Below are 26658 nucleotides of genomic sequence, written 5' to 3'. Positions count from 1 at the left end.
TAACCTACCTATAAGTCCCTAGTATATGGTAGGGCATGTAGGTTTAGGGACCACAGCATAGGTGGTGCACACCTAGGTGCATTGCTGAGGTGCCCAGTGTCATTTTAAAAGCAAGCCTGCCTTGCTGGCTGCTTTTAAATTAAAGTTATATGCAAATTCGACTTTGGAATTAAAGGTACTTCCAAAGTCTTAAACTACCTTATTTTTACATATAAGTCACCCCTAAGGTGTGCCCTATGTGCCCCTAGGGCTGGGTGCCATGTAACTATAAGCAGGGACTTTATAAAAATAGATTTATAAGCCCTGGTGAGGTAAAAACAGCCAAATTCGTTTTTCCCTCATTGAAGTAAATGGCCTTCATAGGCTAGAATGGGCAGACTTTATTTAAAATTTTAAAGTCTCCTTAAATGTTACATACCAAGAATTTGGTATCAAATTGATTGTTATAATAAATCCCACAACTTCCAGTTGTTGGATTTAATATAACTAGTGCAGGTAAAAAGTTTAGACTTTACCTAAAAAGTTGCCAATTTCAGCTCTGCATTGTTTTTGTTGCTGTGCTCTGATTGGCCAGCCTGCAGCAGCTTCTGCCAGGCTACTTTAATGAGGTGTGAAGTGGCCTGACTTCACACAAAGGAATGTGCTTGGGGGAGAGAATCTCCCCTCAGCAGATGGGGAAGCAGGAAGGGGGAGGGCTGCCAAACTGGTCTTCAAAGGCAGAGAAGGACATCTGGAGCACCCAGCAACACCCCCACATCCTGCAACCCCAGACAGCTAGGTGCCCCCTTGATTAGATTAGGAGAGGGCAGGAGAGGGGTGTGTTTATGATTTTTAGCCACACCAGTGGGTGGGCTCAGCCAGATCTCTCCTCCAAAAATCAGATTCATCCATTTTGGATTTTTAGAGACTATTGCCTTCTGGGATGGATTTTTGCCACACTTCCCAGGAAGTGGTCATCACAGGGGGACGACCCTGTCCCTGATTGGAGGACCAGGGCCCCCCTGCTTTTCACCCAGGAGCAAGGATAAAACTGGCAGACCTGCACCCACGCCTTAGATCCCCACCAAATTTCAAGAAGAAAGAACTACAAGGAGAAGAAGGACTGCCCTGCTGGACCCCTGGCCTGCACCTGGACCCTGCACTCAGAAAGACTGCACCAGCTGCACACTTGGGCTTCACCACAAGAAGGACTTTGCCTGGCTTCAACTGGTTCAAGGAGGGACTCCCTGTTTGCTACAGGTGAAAAATTGCTAAACCAGAGTCCCCTGCACCAACTCCTGAAAAAGTGACCAGCTGACCACTGCCCAGTGGCCAAAAAGGAGTTTGCGCCAGGTGCACTCTGGGAGTTGAAGTCCGCACTTCCCAAGGACCATCACAGAACTTCTGGACCCTTGGGGTGAGCTGTGGACCCCAAAAGAACCTTAAAAGAACATCTGGGTGAAGCCCCAGAAGTTTGGAAAAGATTGGAGAAATTTTAGAAAAAAGCTCCATAAAGTGACCGACTCGACGCGGAAATTCTAGCCGGCTTGCCTCAACCGCGACCCGGCCTGACTTCGTGGTTCGTCCCGGTCAAGAAAAACATCCGAAAAAGAGACTAAGTCCGAACGTAAAAAGTTGACCGGGACCTTCCAGCCATCGTATCCGAGAAGGGCTCCACGGACGTCGGATCAAGATCCAGGTTTACCCCGGTCGAAGGATTTTCATCTCGAAAAAACGACTAAGTCCGAAGGTAGAAATCACCACCGAGGAAACCGACTTCGCGTATCCGGACAAGGGCTCCAGGAGGTCGGATCCAACTGGCAGGTTCGTCCCGGTGAAGAAAAACTTCAAAATAAAGACTAAGTCAGAAGGTAACTTTTTAACCGAGGCCTCCCGCGACCTGTAGCCGAGCAGGGCTCCATCGCGGTCGGCCTGAAAGTTTGACTTTGTCCCGGTCCTGGTGCAACCAGATGACCCGATTGGCGCTTTTTGTTTCTATGCGCTAGAAAATAATAATACTTTAAAAATTCATATCTCCGGTTCCCCTGAACCGATTTTAATCGTTTTTGTGTCATTTTAAAGATAAAAATATAAGCTATTTTTATAAATTGGTTTTGGATTTTTAAACTGTTTCCTGTGTTTTATTTAATTACTGTTTTGTGATATTTGAATGCTTTACACTTTGTCTCCTAAGTTAAGCCTTGACGCTCGATGCTAAGCTACCAAGGGTAGAGCTGGGATTAATTTACTGAGACCTAACTGTACTTTTGTGGAGGTTTGTGGCTTGTTGCTAGGTGTAGGTACCTACCTGCCCTACCAATAACCCATTTTCCAACAATAGCTGAGGAACCTACTTCTGAGGTCTACGACTGGAGGGGGGCACCTCAGGTAAGGTAGGACTTACAGATGGAAGAGTAGAGCAGCAACAGGAGAGATGCAAGCAGTATTTAATGTCTCTGAGACTGCAGAAGAACAGGGGCAAGCCGGGAAGCCCTTGGAGACTCTTGGGTTCAGTCCCTCTCATGCATGACAGACGCAGCAGATAGCAGGCCAACACAGCAGAGCAAACAGCAAGGTGGCAGTCCTTCTAAAGCACTGTACACAGCAGCAGTAGGCTAACAAAGCAATGCAGTTGCAGAGTGGAAGTCCCTTCTGTCAGCACAACAGTCCTTTTTGCTGGCAGAGTGTCCTTAGATCAAGTAGAGGTCTGGTTTGTTGTGGTTTGGGGTTCAAGATTTATACTTTGGGGCCCTGGTTCTGAATAATGGAAAAAAACTTCCAGGCCTTACTTTGAAGTCCACAAGATTCCTGCCCTACTCTGCCTGGCTCCAGACACTCTATAGGAGGTTATGCAGCCACTATTGAGGAGTACTTGAGGCAGTGCTAAACTTCGCCCCCCCCCTACCCATCAAAGCAGATAATGGGTCAATAAGGCCCATTAGGTCACACCTAAGCTCTGATTGTGTGCGACTGTCTAGAGGGAATTCACAGAGCCCAGCTTTCACCAATCCAAGATGTGTATTCAGAAACAGACAGAGGCACAGAGTAGTTAAATTAAGAAAATGCCAACTTTCAAAAAATTGCATTTTCAGGCTTACAATTTAAAATCCAAATTCACCTTAGCTAGCAATTTTAAATTGTAAGTTAACAAGATCCCAAACTCTATTTTTCTATCTTCTCCCAATTGGAAACTACACTTAAAAGATGTTTTAAGGAAATCCCAATGCTACCCTTTTGGAGAGATAGGCCTTGCAATAGTAACAAATGAGTTTAAGAGTTTTTCACTATCTGCACATGTTAAACTTAAAAGTAAATGTTCAATTTCTTAAACACACTGAACCCAGACCTTGGGACTAACTAGGGCTAACTTTGGGGGTGGCTCATATGTAAAAAAGTAAGGTTTGGACCTGGCAAGTGGGTACTCTCCCAGAACCCACCCATCAACACCACTGACACTGAGGCAGCTGCCTGCAACTTCAGGCAATGGGTAAACACCTGTGCCAATACTCTCGCCCCAATCGAGAATACATCCAATAGACAAACCGACAGAAAGGCCTTCTGGTTTACTGCCGACCTCCATGAATCTAAGCAAAGCTGCCAAAGACTTAAATGAAAGTGGCACCAAGATCAGACTCTGGACAACCACACAGCCTTCAAAAATGCCATTCGCAGACACCACCAACTGATCCGAGCCGCCAAACGAACCACCTTCAAAAACTGAATCAACAACAACATACACAGACACAAGGAGCTCTGAAAACGTCGTGAAGGAACTCTCCAACCCCAGCTCCAACATCAATGACATCCTGCCATCCCAAGACCTCTGCGACTCCCTAGCCTCCTACTTCCACCGCAAGATTACAAACATCCACAACAGCTTCAGCACCCAGACCCCCCGGAAACCACCAACACCACAGATTCTCCTCTGACCAACCTCCTGCTCTCCTGGACCCTCGTCAACGACAGCGACAACATTGAAATCATGAACACCATCCACTCCAACTCTCCATCTGACCCCTGCCCTCACCACATCCTCAACAAAGCAAGTTCCATCATCGCACCCCAACTACGGAAGATCATCAACAGCTCCTTCGAGTCTGCCACCTTCCCGGAGAGCTGCAAACAGGCTGAGATCAACTCCCTCCACAAAAAACCCAATGCGGACCCAAAGGACCTTAAGAACTTCTTGCCTATCTCCCTGCTCCCCTTCCTGGAAAAAGTAATCCAGAAGGTCGTCAACAGATAACTAACCCGCTTCCTAGAGGAGAACCGCAACCTGGACCCTTCCCATTCCGGATTCTGCAGCAACCACAGCACCGAAACCGCCCTCATCACCACCATCGACGACATCAGAACCATACTGGACAGTGGCAAAACCAAGGCCCTCATCCTCCTGGACCTCTCAGCTGCGTTTGACACCGTCTGCCACCACACCCTACGCTCACGCCTCAGCAATGCTGGAATCCGCGACAGAGCCATGGACTGGGTTACCTCCTTTCTCACCAGCTGAACCCAGAGAATCCACCTCCCCCCATTCCGCTCAGAGGGCTCCAAAATCATCTGTGGTGTACCCCAGGGTTCGTCCCTCAGCCCGACCCTCTTCAACTTCTACATGGCCCAGCTCGCTAACATCGCCCGATCCCACAACCTCAACATCATCTCATACGCCAACGACACCCAGCTGATCCTCTCCCTCACCAAGGACTCCGCCAAGACCTACCTCCACGAAGGAATCAAGGCCATCGCCGAATGGATGAAGAGCAGATGCCTCAAACTCATTTCCGACAGATGGAAGTCCTCATCTTCGGCTCCACCCCCTCTACATGGGATGACTCCTGGTGGCCTGCCACTCTCGGAACCGCACTGACTCCCACCGACCAAGCACGCAACCTAGGGTTCATTTTGGACCCCTCACTATCCATGACCCAGCAAGTCAACGCCATCACCTCCTCCTGCTTAATCACTTTCCGCATGCTCCGAAAGGTCTACAAATGGATCCCCACCGAAACCAGAAGAACAGTCACCCAAGCCCTCGTAAGCAGCAAACTGGACTACAGCAATACCCTCTATGCAGGAATCACAGCCAACCTCCAGAAGAGGCTGCAACGCATCCAGAACACATCCGCACGCCTCATCCTGGACTTCCCCTACCACTGCCACATCACAGACCACCTGAAAAACCTGCACTGGCTCCCAGTCAACAAGAGAATCACCTTCAAACTCCTCACCCATGTTGATAAACCACTGCAATACACTGGACCATAATACCTCAACAGACGACTATCCTTCTACACCCGACCCGGCATCTCTGCTCCACCGACCTCACCCTCACAACCTTCCCACGCGTCCGCAGAACTGCAACCGGCGGTAGATCATTCTTGCGCCTTGCCGCCAAAACGTGGAACACTCTTCCCACCCACCTGCGCCAGACCAAAGACCTCCTCACCTTCAGACTTCTCAAGACCTGGCTGTTTGAGCAGTAGCAGCACCTCCCGCCTTCACCTTCTCCCCCACCCCCCTCTTCAGCGCCTTGAGACCCTCACGGGTAAGTAGTGCGCTTTACAAATCCCTGATTGATTGATTGATTACATCTGTCAGGCTAAAGTGGCAGTTTAAACTGCACACACAGGCTCTGCAATGGCAGGCCCGAGACATGTTTGAAAGGCTACTGTAGTGGGTGGCACAATCAGTGCTACAGGCCCACTAGTAGCATTTTATTTATAGGCCTTTGGCAATATAATGCACTTTACTAGAGACTTCCAAGTAAATTAAATACGCCAAACAAGTGTAACTCAATCATACCATGATTAGAAAAGAGAGAACATGCACTTTAGCATGGTTTAGCAGTGGTAAAGTGCTCTGAGCCCTAAAACCAACACAAATAGGGTCAGAAAAAGAAAAGGAGGAAGGTAAAAAGTTTGATGATGATTTGTGGAAAGGCCATTTCCTGCACTCCAGTTCTACAGATTAGAGTTAATTCCTTTTGATGTAATTTTATTTATTAAACTTGAGTCTATTTTTCTAAACGTGTGGGATTTTTCTTGTGTTGTGTTTTCACTTTATTACTGTTTCTGGACTGCATAAGTACGTTACATATTGCCTCTGACCATTTTAGTTCCAAGCTACCAGAGCGTTAAACACAGGTTGATTAGTGACTTTTTGTGGTTCATCCCAACAATTACCATTTTTACTATTTGAGTGGGGCTTTCTTACTCACAACTAATAGTCCGACTTTGTGTGAGAATGAAAACATAATGTTATAAATCGGGTTTCTGTTTGGCTTGGGTATGCACCTAAGCCAGACAGAGCTCACCCATTCTAGTCAGGGCGAGGGAGTTACACACCCAAGATAACCCAGGCTCACCCCCTTGATAGCTTGGCACAAGCAGTCAGGCCTATCCCAGAGGAAAGGTGTAAAGCTATTGCACAATACACACAACACACGTGACACAATCAATACACCACAAAGGAAACACAACACCAAGTTGTGTAAAAATAAACATAATTAGACCAAACACGACATCTCAGTTATACCCGACTACCCAAGTAGTTGTCAGAACATTACACAGTATTATTTCTCTGCAAAAGCAAGCAGTAGTCACATAAGACACATAGGTTACTGGTTATCCTGCAACATAAGTAGTAGTCGGGTTGTCATTACCACAAGAATGCACATATCATAATAAGCATACCATCATAAATGCCTAGGCATCAATATGAAGGCACACAAGGTGAAACATTCCCCAATAGGCACATGTCAGAATGAACAAAATATCATGATTGATAAGACATTATCATGACTGCCCCAAGCATAGCTTAAGCGTATTGGCCAATGCTCCTGGGCTATTATTATGGGTTATACGGTGAATCCCCTTCCACTGTGTTTTCCAAATGAGCTCTGTGGCTGCTATTACAGCGATTAAGGTAATGGGCGGCTTCAGCAGGGACAGCCCTCCAATGAGGATTCCCTCTCCTTTCCTGCCAGCCGTTTCTATAAGTGCCCCCAAAGAAATGACATCCAAGGAAAAGGAGGTGCACCAAAACCCAACAAGGGGCCCGGCAGGGACCGGACCTCTGTCAAGGTCTTTTTCCTGCCATTACAGGTATGCAGCCTCTGATGGGGCACCTGCACTGCCCTCGTTGGTGGGGAGACCCTCTCTGGGTCCCCCGCGTAGGGCCGATCTCCAGGCAGCCGCTTGCCTCCACGTGGGAGTAGCTGCCAACAACTGCAGCTTACCAGTCATCTGCGTCCTTACAGGGCGCTTACCCCGGGCCATCCAGGACTTACCCGGAGAGGACTCTGGTGTTCCCAGCCGCAGGCTGTCTTCCCCACTCCTCCGGGGAAGCAGAAGTGTCCACCACCTGCAAGCGACAAGTTCAGAGGGTCGCTCGGGTCGCGGCAGTGATCTTTCCAAAGGGAGGGCCCATTTGTGCCCCCGGGGTACCACCAAGATCGCGCTCATCCACGTAGACTCATTGAGCTACTTGCAAACTCTCCTACGACAGGGGAGCCTCTTCACACAAACACACAGGAGGCACTTTTGAGTGCCGAAAAAGATGGGAGAGAGCGATCTCCACTCGCTCCCTCATCAAAATAAGATGCTCCTCTCACACTGGAGTGCCAGAAGGCAACAGCAATCTTCCAGTATCTTCAGGAAAGATTCAGGGAACAGGGGGACACAGCACTCAGCCCCTGGAGACAACAAAAGGGGGGAACAAAAGGGGGCCCAGGGCTGCAGGGCCCAAGCAAGCAGGCCAGCACAAAGATTTGCAGGCAGTGGCAGTTCATCTGGTGACCAAGCAGGTAACAGGTTAGCACAACAGCAGCAGTCCAAAGGCGGTTACTGGTGAGTCCCTCCAGCAGCATCCTGTGTCCAGCTCAGTCCATTAGTGTTTGAAAATGTGGGGGAAAACCCCATGTACTTATACTCATTTTGTGCAGTCTCCACGAAAGGGTGAGAAGGGAATCTAACCAGTCCTAACTGGTCCAAGGAGTGTCCCCTCTCTCCTCCAGCACAGGCCCCAGACATCAGTGGGGGGTAAACAAGACCTTTGTGTGAGGCCAGGGCACAGCCTTTACAAACGCAGTTGTGCCACGCCTGTCCCTCTCTCAGCCCAGGAAGACCATTCACTATATAGATTCCTCTCTGTGAAACCTCCACCCTCTGCATGTACAGGCTGTCTGAAAAGTATGCACAAGGCCCAGCTGTTACTCTGCCCCAGACATGGATTGGAGTCAAGCTGCAAAACAGCACAGTCATAAGCACCGAGAAATGCTCACTTTCTAGAAGTGGCATTTCAATAATGGCAATAAACAATCCACCTACACCAGTAAGCAGCATTTCTCATTACCATTACAACCATATCAAACATGTCTATGCTATCCTCATTGATCAGACAATACCCCCTAGACATAAGACAGCAATCCTATCAGAAGGCAGCACTCACAGCAGTGAGAAACCAAATAGGCTGTTTGTCACCACCTGGACAGGTCACACAACTAGGCACATGTCCTGCCTTTAACATACATAGCACCCTGCCCATAGGGCTAGCTAGGGCCTACCTTAGGGGTGACTTATACGTAGGAAAAAGGGGAGTTATATTCCTGGCAAGTAATTTTAGATGCCAGGTCCCTGTGGCAGTAAACTGTGCATGCAGGCCTTGCACTAGCAGGCCTGAGACAGGTTTGAAAGGCTACTCCTGTGGGTGGCACAAGTAGTGCCACAGGACCACTAATAACATTTAATTTACAGGCCCTGTGTATAAGGATAACCCACTGTTCAAGGGACCTAGAGGTAAATTAAATGTGCCAATCTGGTGTAAGCCAGTCATACCAAGTTTACAAGGAAGAGCACATGCACTTTAGCACTGATCAGCAGAGGTAAAGTACCCAGAGTCCTAGTGTCAACAAACATGGTCAGAAAAAATAGGAGGAGAATGGCAAAACGTTTGGGGATGACCCTGTAAAAGTGCAACACATAAGCAGAGGCATGAGTTTTTTTAATTTGTGTTTTAAAAAGTGGCAAGAAATACAGTTAGATAATTACATATAATGCAGTATCCTAAATTCACAAAAAGTACATAATTACAAAATATACAAATTCTGAGAGTTATAAATAGAATGTGTGTCTTCATTGTATCCCAGTAAAAACGTCTGTATTAAAAAAATTCTTATTCTCAAAATTTCTCATTGAAACGAACATCTTTCATTTGTTTGCAATATAGACATTTCCAAATCACAAATGTTAAAAGAAAAATCTCTTACCATTGTCTTGGATCTGTAGAAGTAGGTTCTTGTTTTTAAAGTGTACTGGGCACTATGGCAAAATGATTAATTCCAGCATTCGTTGGCATGATCCTTTGGACATGATTTACCAGAATTAGTTTAGTAGTTGTGGAAATCCTAATATCTAATAGATTGTTAATTTATCTAAAAACATACCTCCAACAGTGTTGCATATTAGGATATGTAAGGAATATGGCCCTCATTCTGACCCTGGCGGTTCTCTACCGCCAGGGCCAACGGGGGCGGAAGCACCGCCGACAGGCCGGCGGTGCTCCCTTGGTCATTCTGACCGCGGCGCTTTGGCCGCGGTCAGAACGGGAAAACCGGCGGTCTCCCGCCGGTTTTCCACTGCCCCTTAGAATCCTCCAAGGCGGCGCAGCTCGCTGCGCCGCCGAGGGGATTCTGACCCCCCCTACCGCCATCCTGTTCATGGCGGGAAAGCCGCCATGAACAGGATGGCGGTAGGGGGGGTCGCGGGGCCCCTGGGGGCCCCTGCCGTGCCCATGCCCATGGCATGGGCACGGCAGGGGCCCCCTAACAGGGCCCAACTAGGCTTTTCAGTGTCTGCGATGCAGACACTGAAAAGCGCGACGGGTGCTGCAGCACCCGTCGCACGCCTTCCACTCCGCCGGCTCGATTCCGAGCCGGCTTCCTTGTGGAAGTCGCTTTCCCGCTGGGCCGGCGGGCGATCTGAATCAGATCGCCCGCCGGCCCAGTGGGATGTCAGAATACCCCTCGCGGTCTATTGACCGCGGGGCGGTATTCAGGCGGCTTCCGACGGGCGGGCGGCAACCGCCGCCCGCCTAGGTCGGAATGACCACCTATGTCTATAGTTTCGGTTTCAGTACTTGTACAATGAAAGAACTGGGAAGACATGTAGCGATACCATGCATGCATTCTGTAAAGTAGTAATATTGAAGCAATTTATATTGACGTTATTAAAAATGTTAAGGCTCATTGTTTTAACCAGCTAGATGTCTTCAAGAAGCACATTCTCCCATACTTTATGAGACCATGGGGGTCATTACAAACCCTGGCGGTCCAAGACCGCTAGGGCTGTTCTGACAGAAAGTACCGCCAACAGGTTGACGGTGCTTCCCATGGTATCACGACCGCGGTGGAAGCGCCGGGGTCGCACCGCCGGGACCGGCGCTTTACCGCCACGTTGGTCACAGTGGATTTAATCCGCCAGGGCAGTGCTGCTAGCAGCGCTGCCCAGGGGATTACGAGTCCCCCTACTGCCAGCCTTTTCCTGCCGGTTTGAACTACCAGGAAAAGGCTGGCAGTACGGGGAGTCGTGGGGTCCCTTGGGGCCCCTGCAGTGCCCATGCCAGGGTCCCGTGCAGCTTTTCATTGTCTGCTATGCAGACAGTGAAAAGCGCAACAGGTGCAACTGCACCCGTCGCACGGCCGCAAAAACGCCGGCTCCATTTAGAGCCGGCTCCTGTGTTGCGGCCGAGATCCCTGCTGGGGCGGCGGGCGGAAACTAGGTTTCCGCCCGCCGGCCCAGCTGGGATGTCCTAATGGCCACGGCGGGAGTGCGGCTGCATTGGCGGCCGCCTGGCGTTCCGATCTTGGAGGGCGGCTGTCCTATGTATCTACAACAGGGTTCCAGTTATTAGCCTGCTCTTCTAGAAAGAGATAATAGACAGATCATGGTGCCCCACTTTAAGGAAGGAGTACCTAATATCTGAAAGATGCAAATATTCTAAATTCAGATTTAGGTGCCTGTCTGGGAAAATAATCCCTAATATGGAGGTATTTCAAAACTCCTGAGTTTGGGGGTGCTGTAAAACTTAGAATATGATCAAATTTTAAAAGGATACTCTTTTCATATAGTTGCTCTCCCATCATTAAAGGATTGCAAAGCCATTTAGTCATGTAGATATCATGTGAAAACCTAGGTGAATTTTGATTAGACCACAGTAATACAAATTTATTAAAATGGGGATATTAAAGCTGAAAGAAGGTCTTGTAATATTGTAGACAATACGCGAGGATCATAATCCTAGTGCTACTGAAATAGGCTGGATCATAAAACTAGATATATATCTTGTAATGGCCATGATTTGCAACCCATTCACATAATCTGTTAAATTATCCTGACAAATGATAAATAATAATCACTTTAATCAAATTGCATTGACCAATTGGCCCTAGGTGCGGCCTATCACACTTGTGTACCACCCAGAAGGTCATCATAGTTGAATTTAAATATGTTAGGAATTTGGGGCCACATGTACGTACATTTGGTTTTGCGACTCGCAAATTGCGAGTCAGAGCGACTCGCAATTTGCGACTCGCAAAACCTTATGCACAACAGTGTCCATGACGCTGTTAACGATTCGCAAGGGGGTTGCAAATGCCCACCTCATGAATATTCATGAGGTGGGTCGCAATCTGTGACCCCCTTGAGAATGGCAGCCCTCACAGGGATGGTGGCCTGCTGCGGACAGCAGACCACCATGTCTATGACTGCTTTTCAATAAAGCAGTTTTTTTTTTTTGTAATGCAGCCCGTTTTCCTGAAAAATGAAATGCATTACAAAAACAAAAAATGGAACGTTTTTCTTTAATTTTTTCAGTGACACTCACAACGGGGAAGGGGTCCCCAGAGGACCCCTTCCCTTTTGCGAAGGGGTGCTAGCTGCGATTGTTTTGTGACCGCGTTCGCGATCTCAAAACAATCCTACATTGCACTGCGAGTCGCACACCTGTTTTGCGATTCAGTAACCAGGTTACCGAATCGCAAAACTGGGTTTTTGCGATGTGCAAAAAGCTACCTACATATGGCCCTGAGTTATTAGAGAGTTGTACTTCTAGGTAAGTAGTTGAAAAAAGGAGCCCTGCAACTATATAGTATGTGAGTTAATTTGAATTTAAATGGTAACCAGATACCTGACTTAAGCTATTTGCTAGCTTTTCAACTGTACACAAACATTTAGATGGGTCTGAGGAAAGGATTGCAATATCTTTATTGTAAACTGCAAGTTTGAGTTCAACTATGAACTTTTGGTGATGATATTTAAGATGAGTTTTTAAGAAGCTGTAAATAATGGTCTAAATAAAGTTGCAATAATTGTGCAGAATGTGAACACTTGTCTCATCCCTCGAGTAATAGTTAGCTTAGATAATTATTGACATAAATATGAAATTTGTGCTGTATTATCGCTGTAAGGCGATGTGATTACCCAAGCAAAAGAGGGCAGAATCCAAGATTCTTTAAGTGAGTCAGAGATAGAGGCTGGAGACGCAATGAAATGGTTTTTCATCCAGTATGATTATCACAGCTAGCAACTTGTGGGACATCAAAAACAGCAATAGCTAAGATGGTAGTTCCATAGTATCCTTATGAGGGATAAATCCATGTTACCTAGGATCTACAAGATAATATTCTGGTGACAAGGATCCCAGTATATATTTTAGAATCACAATTAATTGGTGATATGGGTAAATATGACACATATGCATAAGGATTCTTGCCAAAAAAGAAATGTCTATGTAAAGAAAATGCTATGGCATCTCCATTTATTAGATGTATCATTGGATGTATCATGGTTTTGTTTTGTGGATTTTGCCAAAGGCAGAATATTAAAGAGACATGTATCTGCTCAGGTGAATTATAGAGCAGTATACATGCTTTATAAACAAATGAAAAATGCAAGCCATTGTAAGTTTTCAAAAGTGTGATCTATGCCCTAGGACAGTTGATCAATAGGATACCTACCTCTAGCACACCCTACACCCCTCAGTCCGCCCCCTAAAGGCCTGTGCTAGCTTCACACCCGCTATGCATGACCTATTCATGGGCCACAAGGACCAGATGCCAGCAATCACTCGCAACCCCCATTGCCCCTGTATGTTCGATTCAACTCTACCATCACCCTTTGGAAAGCACCAGGTCATCGCTGTCATGCTTAAAGTAAGGAAAGGTAAACTAAATTGCCCCCCAATCATGATCTCACCCCATCACAGGCCAGCATAATTTCTGCCCCCCCAGGCTTCCTCCTATTGATACCGGTGTACCAACCAGGCCAGCAGGTTTTCCAGGCACATCTTGTTGGTAATCCTCACCAGGTGTACCCCATCCTGTAAGAACAAACGCTCACCGTTTACCAGCCTGGGTGGTCTGAGCAGCTTACCAATCTTGTTGTTTATCCACTTCACCGACTTGCTCAGGGCTCTGACCGATTTGACACCCCTCCTCTGCCACCTGTGGATGATTCTCTACCAAGCTAGCATTGCCCAGGGAAATTTCTTAGCTAGCCAACCAAACTCAGAGATCACAAGTTCAAACAGTGGATACCAGCTGATATGAACCACGTCATTGCCACCAAGATGCAGAACGATGATGCCAGGACGCGTGCGCCATCTAGGCAGCATGATCTCCAGCACAGACCTCAGTGGTGAGACGGTACCCCTCCTTCTGTGCCAGTATGCAAATACTCCTCTAAAATACAGCTCCCCTGCTTGAGGCACATGAGAATGGCCAATGACCCAAACATCTGTGATCCTGTTTGCCCCTGCATGAGCCGGAGCCTCCAGGACTTTAACCGACTACTCCGCTCTCTGCACATAACGCCTGTATTCGGAGAAAGAGAACAGTAGAAGATGACAAAAAAGGGATCAGGCAGAGCACGTACAACATACTGTATGTAATCTCACAAAGAGCTTGTAACTGTTGATCCCTTGCACAACTGTGCCTGAGAGCCCCATTGCCACCGAGGCAGTAGCTGGTTCAATTCTATAGGAGTGGATTCCAAACTCCAATGAGCCAAACCCCGCTGCCCGCAAAGCACTCTTCAGTATTCTAGAGAACTGGTGCCTGGTCAGAAGACTGCCATCAGCATGGACTAGTACGGCGCCCCAAACACCCTGAGGCCTATGAGTCATGAACACTTCCAAGTTATCACCTCCAAGGTTTGGACAGTTATGGACAGGGCAGCACTCATTACCAGGGGTCCTATGCAATAGGGCGTGGTCATCCCTACCTACCTGATCCACTTTAAAATGAAGGATGTTAATGGTCAGAGATCATGCCCTATCCAGCCACTGATATCTGGCAGCTGAAGCCCTGGCCCAGTGTCCTTCTTGGTTTGACCACCATCTCACTTTGCGTGAGAGTTAAATAGGCTGACCTTCTTGAGTACAGGAGCTACATATGCCTCTAAAAGACTCCAAAATTGAGACCAATTTGACCGTATCAATGGAGTCCAGTCTATTTTCTTCAACCGCTGCCAACCCTTCAATGCCCTCTTCCCAAAGAAAGATGTAGTTCCATCAGTATGCCTCAGCATTTGCATGAACAAATAAATTGCTGCTGTGTAGCACCTGATGCAAGCAACCACTGGCCCTCATCCCTAAGTGCCCCAGATGGAGCAAACCAGTCCGTGGTCTCTGTGCACCTCAAGAATTTGGAATGAGTGCTAAATTACACCTAGTAGGCCTGCCTGGTCCTGGGTGCTAAACAGGCTGCCACGAGGTCTGGTAATCTTGGACCCCAATACATCATCCAAGCTCTTGGCTCTGAAGAGCATGTTCAATTTCATATCCAATAGTACAATTTCCTTCAGAACCCTCAGAATCATTTTGCATTTCACAGCTTGCTGGTTGATGCAATCCACCATTGTCATGTTATCAGACCAGAACACCACTGAATGATTGTGGAATTGCTCAGGCCAAACCGACAATGCCACGGAGATTGGAAACAGCTCAAGAAAACCAATGTTAGCAACCAACCAGACTGCACCCATTTATTCGGCTACCGTTGCACACACCATGGTGCCCGAAAATGGCTCCAAAATCTTCACTACTAGCTGCATTAGCAAAGAGACCAAGTTCCTCATTGGTCCTGGGATGTCCAGGTCACACAATCGTCCCATTAAAGTCATGCAGGAATTACTCCCAAATTCTCGTGTCTGCTTGTCCTTGCTGGACAGCCTCGTGTGGTGATGCTTTACCTTTATCCCTGGCATGGCATGGGCAATGGATCCAGAGAAGGGGTGCCCCATGGGAATGACCTGAGTGTGAAATTGAGCTGCCCACCCAAAAGCTGCAACTAGTGCAAAGTGACATTCTTGGCTCCCAGGCATGCCTGCACGGCTTGGAAAAACATGTTGACCTTCTCCAGCGGAAGCCTGAACACCCCTTCCACATAGTCCAATTCAATTCCCAAAAAGACAATCATTGTAGCCAGCCACAGTGTCTTGCCTTGTGCGAGTGAGACCCCACATTTGCTCATCAATTTCTGAAAAATGTCGCAGCGCATTGCTCAGAGCCGGGTTGGGCCAGGAACAGAAAGTCATCAAAGTAGTGCAACATCCATTTGGTGTCTTGTCTTTCACCTAAAAACCCATTAAAGAAACCTGCTAAACTTCTTGAATTAGGTGCAGGACATGGAGCAGCCCATACGCATATACTTATCAAAGTAAAAGGCTCCCTCAAAATGAAAACTTAAGAGATGAAAATTCTAAGCATGGACAGGGAGCAACCGGAAAGAATACTCAATATCAGACTTCGCCAACAGAGCACCAGATCCCAGCTCCCATAAAATCTGGATAGCCTAATCAAGGAAAACTTACTTAACTGAGCATAAAGGCTTTTCAATAGCCTCATTCACCGAGTGGCCCTTAGGAGCCAACAGGTTATTTATCAATCTAAAATCCCCTGGCTTTTTATTGGGAACCACCCCCAGAATGGGAACAAATAAAGCCGTCAAGTGGGACTAGGTCGAAGGGACCCGCCACTCAACCAAGACTCAGCTCTTTTTTAATCTTTGCCCTTGCCACCACTGGGTTTGATCTGAGAGATTGATGATTTTTACAGTAAGGGGAGATCACTTAACCTTCTGCTCGAATCCTGGAGCCTCCCTTTAAATCCGCATACAATGTCTGTGCACTGAATGTTTAGTGTAAGTACTGAGCCAAGGAACCATTGCTGTCAGTTTAACTAGAAAGGAAGCTTTGCAGAATACATATTGGCCATTCTTGCTTCTTGGTGCCATTCTCATTAGACTTTTTATAACATTTGGATTCTGGGTGGGATGCCAAAACACAGAATGTACAACAATGTTTGAATCTACAACTTCCTGGAGGTCTGGCACAGGTATGCGGGTTGAATCCGAATAAGGACCCTTCTTTGCCCAGCCCCTCAAAAGGGCTGGTTACTGGTAGTGTCTGGATACTTCATATAATGCAGCGAAGTGATGATATCAATCTGGTCTCATTCCAGGGTGGACCTATTGGCTTTAATCCTCCTGAACTCTTTATCATCGTCTTTCCAGGCTGACCCACCTTACTCGTCATGAGCACTCACAATCCAATTTTGTGAGCTCCTAGATCTTTAAACGTTCTGACATAATGGCCTGATAAGTTGAGAAACCTCTAACCCAATTTACTAGTTTCTTCAACCTTTTTTTCTTATATGTCCAATGGCCACAGTCCCTAGAGTGCGAACAATCTTTAGAATGCTTGGGCTCCTCTTTCACAGACTTATCAACCAGTAAGTCAAAGATGTCCACATATGCACCCTTCCATACCTTCTCCTTCACCTCCATTGACACATGCAAACCCAGCTGCTCATGCTCCAAGAGGATATCATCCAAACCCATAGCAGTAAAGAGGGCCTAGAAACTGAGGTCACCTCTCCCTGAGCAGGGGGAAGATGTCACCATCACTGAAGCTGCCTCAGGTGCGCTGACACTTAACAAGATACCAGACACTTAGGCCCTCATTACAACATTGGCGGTAAAAGCCGCTTACCGGTGCGCAGAAGACCGCCAACACACGGCTGCGTCTGAGGAATTCCGCCACAGCAATTATGACCCACAGTTTTCAATCCGCCAAAATCTAGACACCCACACAAGTCCGCCACACCAAAGGTCAGTGATAAACTGGCGAAACCAAAACCTCCACTGTCACGCCAACAGAAATACACCCACACTATCACGACCCACGAATCCACGCGGCGGACTTTCAACCGCGGTATTCCATTGGCCGTACACACCGCCGCGCTCAAAATACACACACATTAACAAAACACAGCCACATTGGACAAATTGAAATACACACGCCTGAATCACATACACACACCACTCCCACACACCCAATACAATATAAAAAACACACCCACATCACCCACAAACCCCAACGACCACAATTGAGAAAGAAGCACAGAGAGAGACACCACCATCAAAAATACTAGCATCCACAGGCACACAACACAATCACCTTCAGAACTTCCACGCACCTCACACAGCACCCCACTACATATCAGCACACTTATCACTCCACCCCACACATCACCTACACCACCCCATGGCACGGCAAAGACACCCCAGGTTCTCGGAGGAGGAGCTCAGGGTCATGGTGGAGGAAATCGTCCGGGTAGAGCCACAGCAATTCAGATCACAGGTGCAGCACACCTCCATTGCAAGGAAGATGAAGCTGTGGCGAAGAATAGTGGACAGGGTCAACGCAGTGGGACAGCACCCAAGAAATCGGGATGACATCAGGAAGAGGTGGAACGACCTACGGGGGAAGGTGCGTTCCGTGGTATCAAGACATCACCTGGCGGTTCAGCGGACTGGCGGCAGACCCCCACCTCCTCCCCCACAACTAACAACATGGGAGGAGCAGGTCTGGCGATTCTGCATCCTGAGGGCCAAGCAGGAGTAGGTGGAGGAATGGACTCTGGTAAGACAAATCTTAACTATTACATCCCCCACCCTACCTGCATGCCAGCACATACCCCCACCCTCACCCTCAACCCCAGCACTCCAACTCCTCACATATGTCCCAACATCACAAACCACCCATCCCAACACCAAGCCCTGCATGCAACAACAAATCATGGACACCCATCACTAAAGCATGCCCGCTGCACATACCCATATACCCCCCAAACCATCATCACACAAGGTCCCACACAGTAATGCAAGCACTGGGGTACACGGTCACTCACCCATTGCACACCATGACACACACAGATGTAATAAACATATTTTTATACCCCTGCAGGACCCATACCCAACGTCACCGGACAGGAGGGTCCACACCAACAACAGAAGAGGCCCACAGTGATGACAGCAGCTCTGTCCAACTGGATCTAGATGACCAGCCCGACCCATCGGGGACCTCGGAACAGTCGGTTCCCATCACACAGTCACAGGCCACTACAGAGCTTCCCACCTCTGAAAACACCAGCACAGCACCCACCCAGCGGGCCCATACCTCCGTCCCCAAGACACGTCAATCAGCTGTGTGTCCACCACTACAGGGAACCCAGGCTAACCCACCACCCCAACAACAACAGGGACCTGGGGGCAGTGGCAGTGGGCACACGGTCCAGGGGACGGAGGCCCAGGAACACAGGGGATCTGGGAGGACTGCTGTGCGACAGGGGGCGGTCAGGCCAAGGGAACCCACTCTCCACGAGGCCCTGTCCTCTATCATGGGAGACTACCACCACTCCCAGGAGACGATGGCAACGGTACTGGCCAAGTTTCAGGAGACCCAGCGCCTGCAGGAGGAGCAGTATAAGGGCTTCAGGGAGGAACTCAGAACCACCAGCTCCACCCTGGGCCCCATCGTAGGGGTGCTGAAAGAAGTACTCAACAACAGGAGGGAAACTGTGGCACTACAAGGGGCCCCTGACACTAGCATGGATGATGAACTGCCCACCAACTCCGCCGGCGCTAGTGGACAGGACGCCCCGCCACAGGACCACCACACCAGCACCCCACCCCATGCAGAGGGAGAACCACCCCGCAAACGGTCCCTGAGATCCAGAACAAAGAAAGAGCATGATGCCAAGACCCCCACCAAGAAATGAGACCACCCTGATTGTCATCCTACTGTCCCACTTTGTCACCCTGTCCATACTTAAACTGCCCCAGCTCCACTTCTTCTGCTGGACTCTGCCATGGACATTCATCCGCCATCACCCATCACCCTTTTATTACCCCCTCCAATATTGAGCACTTAAATAAACACACTTGCAGCACAAAACAATCTGGAGTCTGTCTGTGATTTCGAAATAGTGTATTAGCAATTAAAGTGACAAAATGCTCTTTCAATTGTAATGTCAACATACCTATGTCACACAGCTCTAGTCTATGAGGAATCTAAGCAGATGTCATACAGTGGGACCCACATCTGTGAAATCGTAAGGGAAAGTGACAACTCAGTGACCATACACTGGGTGAAAACGACAGCCAGTAGAGAGGCAGTAGTGTATAAGTACACGTAGTAGGCAGGTCTGTACTCTTACCTGTGTCTCACTGGAAATATTGCTGGATCACTGAGTCCCTGTTGTTCATGTCTTCTTCCTCTGCTTCCTCGTCTTCACTGTCCACAGGCTCCACAGCTGCCACAACACAGCCATCTGGACCATCCTCCTGCAGAAAAGGCACCTGTCGTCGCAAAGCCAAGTTGTGAAGCATACAGCAGGCCACGATGATCTGGCACACCTTCTTTGGTGAGTAGAATAGGGATCCACCTGTCATATGGAGGCACCGGAACCTGGCCTTCAGGAGGCCGAAGGTCCACTCGATCACCCTCCTAGTTCGCCCATGTGCCTCATTGTAGCATTCCTCTGCTCTTGTCCTGGGATTCCTCACTGGGGTCAGTAGCCATGACAGGTTCGGTAACCAGAGTCACCTGCAAATGGCGAGGGACAACTGTTAGACATGCACTAACCTGTAGGGATATCCCCAGACCCAGACAACCATTCCCACTGTCTTGCTTCCAGGTGCTCACCTAATAGCCACACACGGTGCCTCTGGAGTTGACCGATCACATAAGGGATACTGGTATTCTGCAGGATGTAGGCGTCATGCACTGAGCCAGGGAACATGGCATTCACATGGGAGATGTACTGGTCTGCCAAACATACCATCTGTACATTCATGGAATGATAACTCTTCCGGTTTCTGTACACCTGTTCACTCCTATGGGGAGTACCAAAGCCACATGGGTCCCATCAATGGCACCTATGATGTTGGGGATATGTCCCAGGGCATAGAAATCACCTTTCACTGTAGGCAAATCCTCCACCTGAGGGAAAACGATGTATCTCCGCATGTGTTTCAGAAGTGCAGACAACACTCTGGATAACACGTTGGAAAACGTAGGCTGGTACATCCCTGATGCTATGGCCACTGTTGTTTGAAATGACCCACTTGCAAGGAAATGGAGCAGTGACAGCACCTGCACTTGAGGGGGGATTCCTGTGGGATGGCAGATTGCTGACATCAGGTCTGGCTCCAACTGGGTACACAGTTCCTGGATTGTGGCACGGTCAAGCCTGTATGTGATAATCACATGTCTTTCCTCCACTGTCGACAGGTCCACCAACGGTCGGTACACCGGAGGATGCCGCCATCTCCTCACATGTCCCAGGGGACGGTTCCTATGAAGGACAACAGCGAGCACAGAGTCAAACATCTCAGAGGTACGTACCCACAGTTTACACAGAAAAGTGGCCTGTATGTTTGTTGAGTCTAGGCCTAGGTATGTGTGACGCAGTTGAAAATGAAGCCATGTGGGCCCCTGAAATGGCGGCTGCCTGACCTCTAAAGTGGGACAATGGGATGTGAGGTAACTGCGCTGGCGTTGTAAACCGTTTCGGTAGGCGGTCGAAGACCGCGGCGCAATGCTGCATTGGTTAACATTGGACCCTATGGATCCCAGGAGCCAATGACGATGTACGCCGGCGTTGACAGAACGCACCGCCGCGGACGTGACCGCCATTTTCTATTTGTTCAATCACTAGATACCTGATCTTTGACAGGAGAGGACCTACACTGCAAGTGCTGCTGTGACCTCGGTCTGGAAGAGACAATAGCTCAAATGTGTCTGGGGAAAGGGCCACTGCCTTCACATCGAAGGAGTTGGAGAAACACGTGGACGGGGTCCTCCCCCAGTACATGCTACTCTATGGTCCACCAGACAAACAGGTAAGTCCAAAGGGAGCATGATCTATGGGCTATGCCTGTGTGGAGAGGGCTGGATGTAAGAAGGAAGGGGGGAGAGTGTGGCATGCATGAAACAACGGTGAATGCATGTGCCACATGGCAAGAGTAGGGATGGGGGCCAATCACTTTGACAGTGCAGTTGGTAATAACTTACTCTTCCCCTTGTACATTTCATGTAGGTCAGCGGCCACCAGAAAAAATCTATTTGGTGTGCCATCGCCAAGGACGTCCGGACCCTGGGGGTCTACCACAGACGGAGCACCCACTGCCAGAAAAGATGGGAGGACATTCGCCGCTGGAGCAAGAAGACGGAGGAGGCTCAGCTGGGGATGGCCTCCCAACGTGGGAGGGTTCCCCGTCGCACCATGACCCCCCTGATGTTCAGGATCCTGGCGGTGGCCTACCCGGAGTTGGATGGGCGCTTGAGGGCATCACAGCAGCAACAAGGGGGTGAGTACACTCTCATTTTGCTGACTTTGGACGCAGTGGAGGGGTCTGGGTGGGGGAGGTGGAATGTGGGTTTCCCTAGGCCAAGGCAAGTTCCGTAGGCAAGGTCCCTCGGTAAGGCAGGGCATGTGGCACCCCACCTCTGTAGAGTGGCAGGTACACCTAGTCATGCCCCTGTGTCATCTATGTGTGCTGATGTCGTTCATAGCCCTGTAGGCCATTTCCCAGGAATTGAACAGTGCAGGGGGCTTCTGTGTCTGTCGTGTCAGCCAACGGTAGCGGTAATGCATGCACTCAACATGTCTTTCTTCTGTCGTCTCCCTGTTCTTGTGTGCATTAGCATCATCAGGCGGCGGAGCAGTGGCACCGGAGCATGAGGGGGCTGCATCCCACATGGCCATGGAGGGCCACACTATGGACTCGGACTTCACCAGTGGGACGGAGGGCGAGGGGAGGTCCACGGCGGGGACAGGAGCTGAGACCAGTGACACAGACTCGTCCTCCGATGGGAGCTCCCTTGTGGTGGCGGCAACATCTGTGTCCCCCGCATCTACAGGTGCAGCCGCCACCACCCCTTCCAGCACCGCCCTCCCAGCAACCCCTCAGCCTTTGCCCCGTGCCCGCTCAACCGGGAGGGTGGGTATCACCTTCGCCCCAGGCACCTCAGGCCCTGCCCCAGTCACCCCTGCTGCCCTCAGTGAGGAGGCCATTGACCTCCTCAGGTCCCTCACTGTTGGGCAGTCTACCATTTTGAATGCCATCCAGGGTGTAGAAAGGCAGTTGCAACAAACAAATGCATTCCTGGAGGGCATTCATTCTGGTCAGGCGGCCCTTCAGCAAGCTTTTCAGACTCTGGCCTCAGCACTGATGGCAGCCATTGTCCCTGTGTCTAGACTCCCCCCTCCAACTTCCTCCACCCAGACCCAATCCTCTGTACCCCAGCCTATCTCAAGCACTCTTACTGACCAGCATGCACACACGTCAACACATAAGGGAAGCTCAGGCAAACATAAGCACCACACATCCCACAGGCACTCACGCAAGCATCACACACATGCAGACACACCAACATCCACTGCCTCCACTGTGTCCCCCTCCTCCTCGTCTCCCTTCTCCCTCCCTGTCTCGTCTACACTCACACCTGCATGCACTACCTCTACAGCCAATATGTCCTTCTCCAGCACACCCACCACCACACCCCGCTCACGTGCAGTCCCCACCCCCACTACCATTCACACGTTCCCTGTGTCCACTTCCCAGTGTGTCTGTGACTCCACCTCCCAAGATACACAAACGCAGGCACACACCCACCCAACAGCCATCCACCTCACGCAGCCTTCAGCGCATGCACCTTCACCCAAAGTCAGCAAACGAACACCTCCTACAACCACCACCTCTTCCTCCACTCCCAAACCCCCTCCAGCTACCCATCCCAGTGTGTCAAAAAAACTTTTCCTGTCCAACCTTGACCTCTTTCCCACACCTCCCCCACCCCGTCCGTCTCCTAGGTCCCGAACTAGCACCTCAGCCACAACATCTCTGGGACCAGTGGTGCCTGTAGTCACCGGAATCTAGAGTGCACCGGCCACAAGGGCAGCCAGTGTGGCACGGAGCCACAGCACAGACAGTCCCCCACATGTGAAGCATCAGAAGCTGGCCAGTGCCCAACGGGAGAGGAGGAAAACTCCAGTCACAAAGCCGCTCCCAGGGGTCCCGGTGGGAGTGTGGAGTCAGATGTGACACCTTCCAAGGTGGGGAAGGGCCACAAGAAACCTGGCAAGTCTGAGAAGAGCAGCACAGCGGAGAAGACCGCCAACATCCCCGCTGCCCAGGAGGCCACCTCCAGCACCAGCCCAGCTGCCCAGGACAGGACCACCAGCACAAGCCCAGCTGCCCAGGACAGGACCGCCAGCACCAGCCCACCTGCCCAGGACAGGACCGCCAGCACCAGCCCACCTGCCCAGGACAGGACCGCCAGCACAAGCCCAGCTGCCCAGGACAGGACTGCCAGCACCAGCCCACCTGCCCAGGACAGGCCCACCAGCACCAGCCCACCTGCCCAGGAGGCCACCGCCAGCACAAGCCCACCTGCCCAGGAGGCCACCGCCAGCCCAAGCCCAGCTGCCCAGGAGGCCACCACCAGCACAGGCCCAGCTGCCTTGGAGGCCACCGCTGGCACAGGCCCAGCTTCCCAGGAGGCCACCGCCAGCACAAGCCCCACTGGGCCATGAAGGACCGCCAGCAAAAGCCCCACTGGGCCATGAAGGACCGCCAGCAAAGGCCCCGCTGGGCCATGAAGGACCGCCAGCAAAAGCCATGCTGTGCCAAGAAGGACCGCCAGCAGCTCAGTCCCTGCAATGGAGACCATCGCCTCAAGCACCGCTGCACATGGCACCACCGTCTCAAGCACCGCTGAACAGGGCACCGTCATCTCAAGCACCGCTGAACAGGGCACCGCCGTCTCAAGCACCGCCGCTGAACAGGGCACCGCCGTCCAAAGCACCGCTGAACAGGGCACCGCTGTCTCAAGCACCGCTGGCCCATGAGCGGCAAGGGCACTGACACAACTGAGTCCGTCACGGGGTGAATGATGCACTCTGGGAACAAAGCCCCCTCCAGTACCAGTGGAGAAAGGCATCCACTACCTCTGTCCTTAGCAGGATGAAGCACTCTGGGCACAAAGCCCCCTCCAGAACCAGTGGATATTGCCATCCACTACCTCTGTCCTTAGCAGGATGAAGCACTCTGGGCACAAAGCCCCCTCCAGAACCAGTGGATATTGCCATCCACTACCTCTGTCCTTAGCAGGATGAATCACTCTGGGCACCATGCCCCCTCCAGAACCAGTGGAGAAAGGCATCCACTACCTCTGTCCTTAGCAGGATGAAGCACTCTGGGCACAAAGCCCCCTCCAGAACCAGTGGATATTGCCATCCCCTACCTCTGTCCTTAGCAGGATGAAGCACTCTGGGCACAAAGCCCCCTGCAGAATCAGTGGATATTGCCATCCACTACCTCTGTCCTTAGGAGGATGAAGCACTCTGGGCACAATGCCCCCTCCAGAACCAGTGGAGAAAGGCATCCACTACCTCTGCCCTTAGCAGGATGAAGCACTCTGGGCACAAAGCCCCCTCCAGAACCAGTGGAGAAAGGCATCCACTACCTCTGTCCTTAGCAGGATGAAGCACTCTGGGCACAAAGCCCCCTCCAGAACCAGTGGATATTGCCATCCCCTACCTCTGTCCTTAGCAGGATGAGAGACTGTGGCTTTGCACTCCCCAGGATTGAACAGTGGGCAAACCACCCACTGTAGAGACTTGTGAGACTGTGGCTTTGCACTCCCCAGGATTGAACAGTGGGCAACCCTCCCACTGTAGAGACTTGTGAGACTGTAGCTTTGCACTCCCCAGGATGGAACAGTGGGCAACCCACCCACTGTAGAGACTTGAGAGACTGTGGCTTTGCACTCCCCAGGATAGAACAGTGGGCAACCCACCCATTTGTAGAGACTTGAGAGACTGTGGCTTTGCACTCCCCAGGATGGAACAGTGGGCAACCCACCCACTGTAGAGACTTGAGAGACTGTGGCTTTGCACTCCCCAGGATTGAACAGTGGGCATGTGGCCCCCTGGTGGATTTGGCGTCGTGCACTCAACCGGCTGAGGTGTCCCCCCTTTCCCTCCCTCTGTGGTGCCTGTTTTCGTGCTCTCTGATGCCCTTGCAGTGTTCTCTCCATCATGGTCGGGGATCTTTTGTGGGCCTCACCCATACCGTGTGGTCCCAGTGTTCCACAGACTTTATTAGAGCACTACCTGGACTAGTATGCTTGGTATATAATTTGTACATGGTGTATATATATATTTCTGCCTACTTGCTTTTAATATATTACAATGGTTACACTCATTTTCTATTGTCTTGATGTATTGATATGCATTAGTGTGTGTGTTGTAGTGGGTGAGGTTGGGGGTGTTGCGTGTGTGTGTCCCTGTTTTTTCCCTCTCCCCTCCCCTGTGTCGTAGGTGCAGTACTCACCGTGGTCTTCGCCGCTGGCGTTCGTGCTCCTGGTACAGGAGCAGGAAGACTATTGCAGGTAGAATTTGGAGTTCCGGATCCATGGCGTCCTCGTGGGGTGTGTAGAGGTGAGTGTTTTTCCTTAGGTATTCCTGTTTCCGCTGTGTTTTTATCCGCGGTGAATCCACCCCGGAAAAGGTGGTGGATTGGTCTGTTGTGATACTGTGGGCGGTACATTGTCCTCCGCCTGTCTGTTGGCGGTCACGCCCGCGCTGTTTGTTTGTACCGCCGTGGCGGTCGGAGCGTTAAAGTGTCTGTCTGTGTTGGCGGTTTCCGCCATGGTCGTAATAGCAAAAAAAAATCCGCCGGCCTGTTGGCGGTCTTACCGCCGCTTTATCACTGTCCGCCAGGGTTGTAATGACCACCTTTATGTGTTTGGCTTGTTGGCTGCGCAGGAAACCCCCAGCCCGCTTCACCTGAATCCCTGTCAGGGTTGCATTAGCCATAAGGGAGGCCCAATTAAGCCCTGTGGTGGGCCCAGATACAGCCAAGCCCTCTTGTGACCCTTAACTACCCTTTGTGCTACGTAGGTGGGCCACTAAGTGCCTTGCCCTTTCCAAAACACCATCTTTGCCAATTCCCGCCAGGGCGTCCCTCACTAGGGCCATGGATAACATTCCAACCTCTGAGAGCCAAGACAACTGAGATGCTAAATTAGCAACCAAATCTGCATGAGTGGGTCCTCCCATGGAGGTCACCCTGACAGCCCTACCCCAATTAGTGTTCTGCACGATGCCACCAGCTGCTGCTGGCCCCGTTACCACTGTGACATTAACCTGTACCGCAGTCTTGCTAGAATTATCCAGAGCCGAGGTCAGACCAACTGAAGGGGCTTCCAAGGGTGGCCCTGTTACTGCTGTGGTATTGGACTGTACTTCCGGAAGCACAGAGTTATCCGGAGC

Source organism: Pleurodeles waltl, chromosome 2_2 (genome assembly GCF_031143425.1).
Source record: "Pleurodeles waltl isolate 20211129_DDA chromosome 2_2, aPleWal1.hap1.20221129, whole genome shotgun sequence".
Taxonomy (NCBI): Eukaryota; Metazoa; Chordata; class Amphibia; order Caudata; family Salamandridae; genus Pleurodeles; species Pleurodeles waltl.
The sequence above is the reverse complement of the archived record's forward strand: the minus strand, read 5'-3'. Positions refer to the sequence as shown.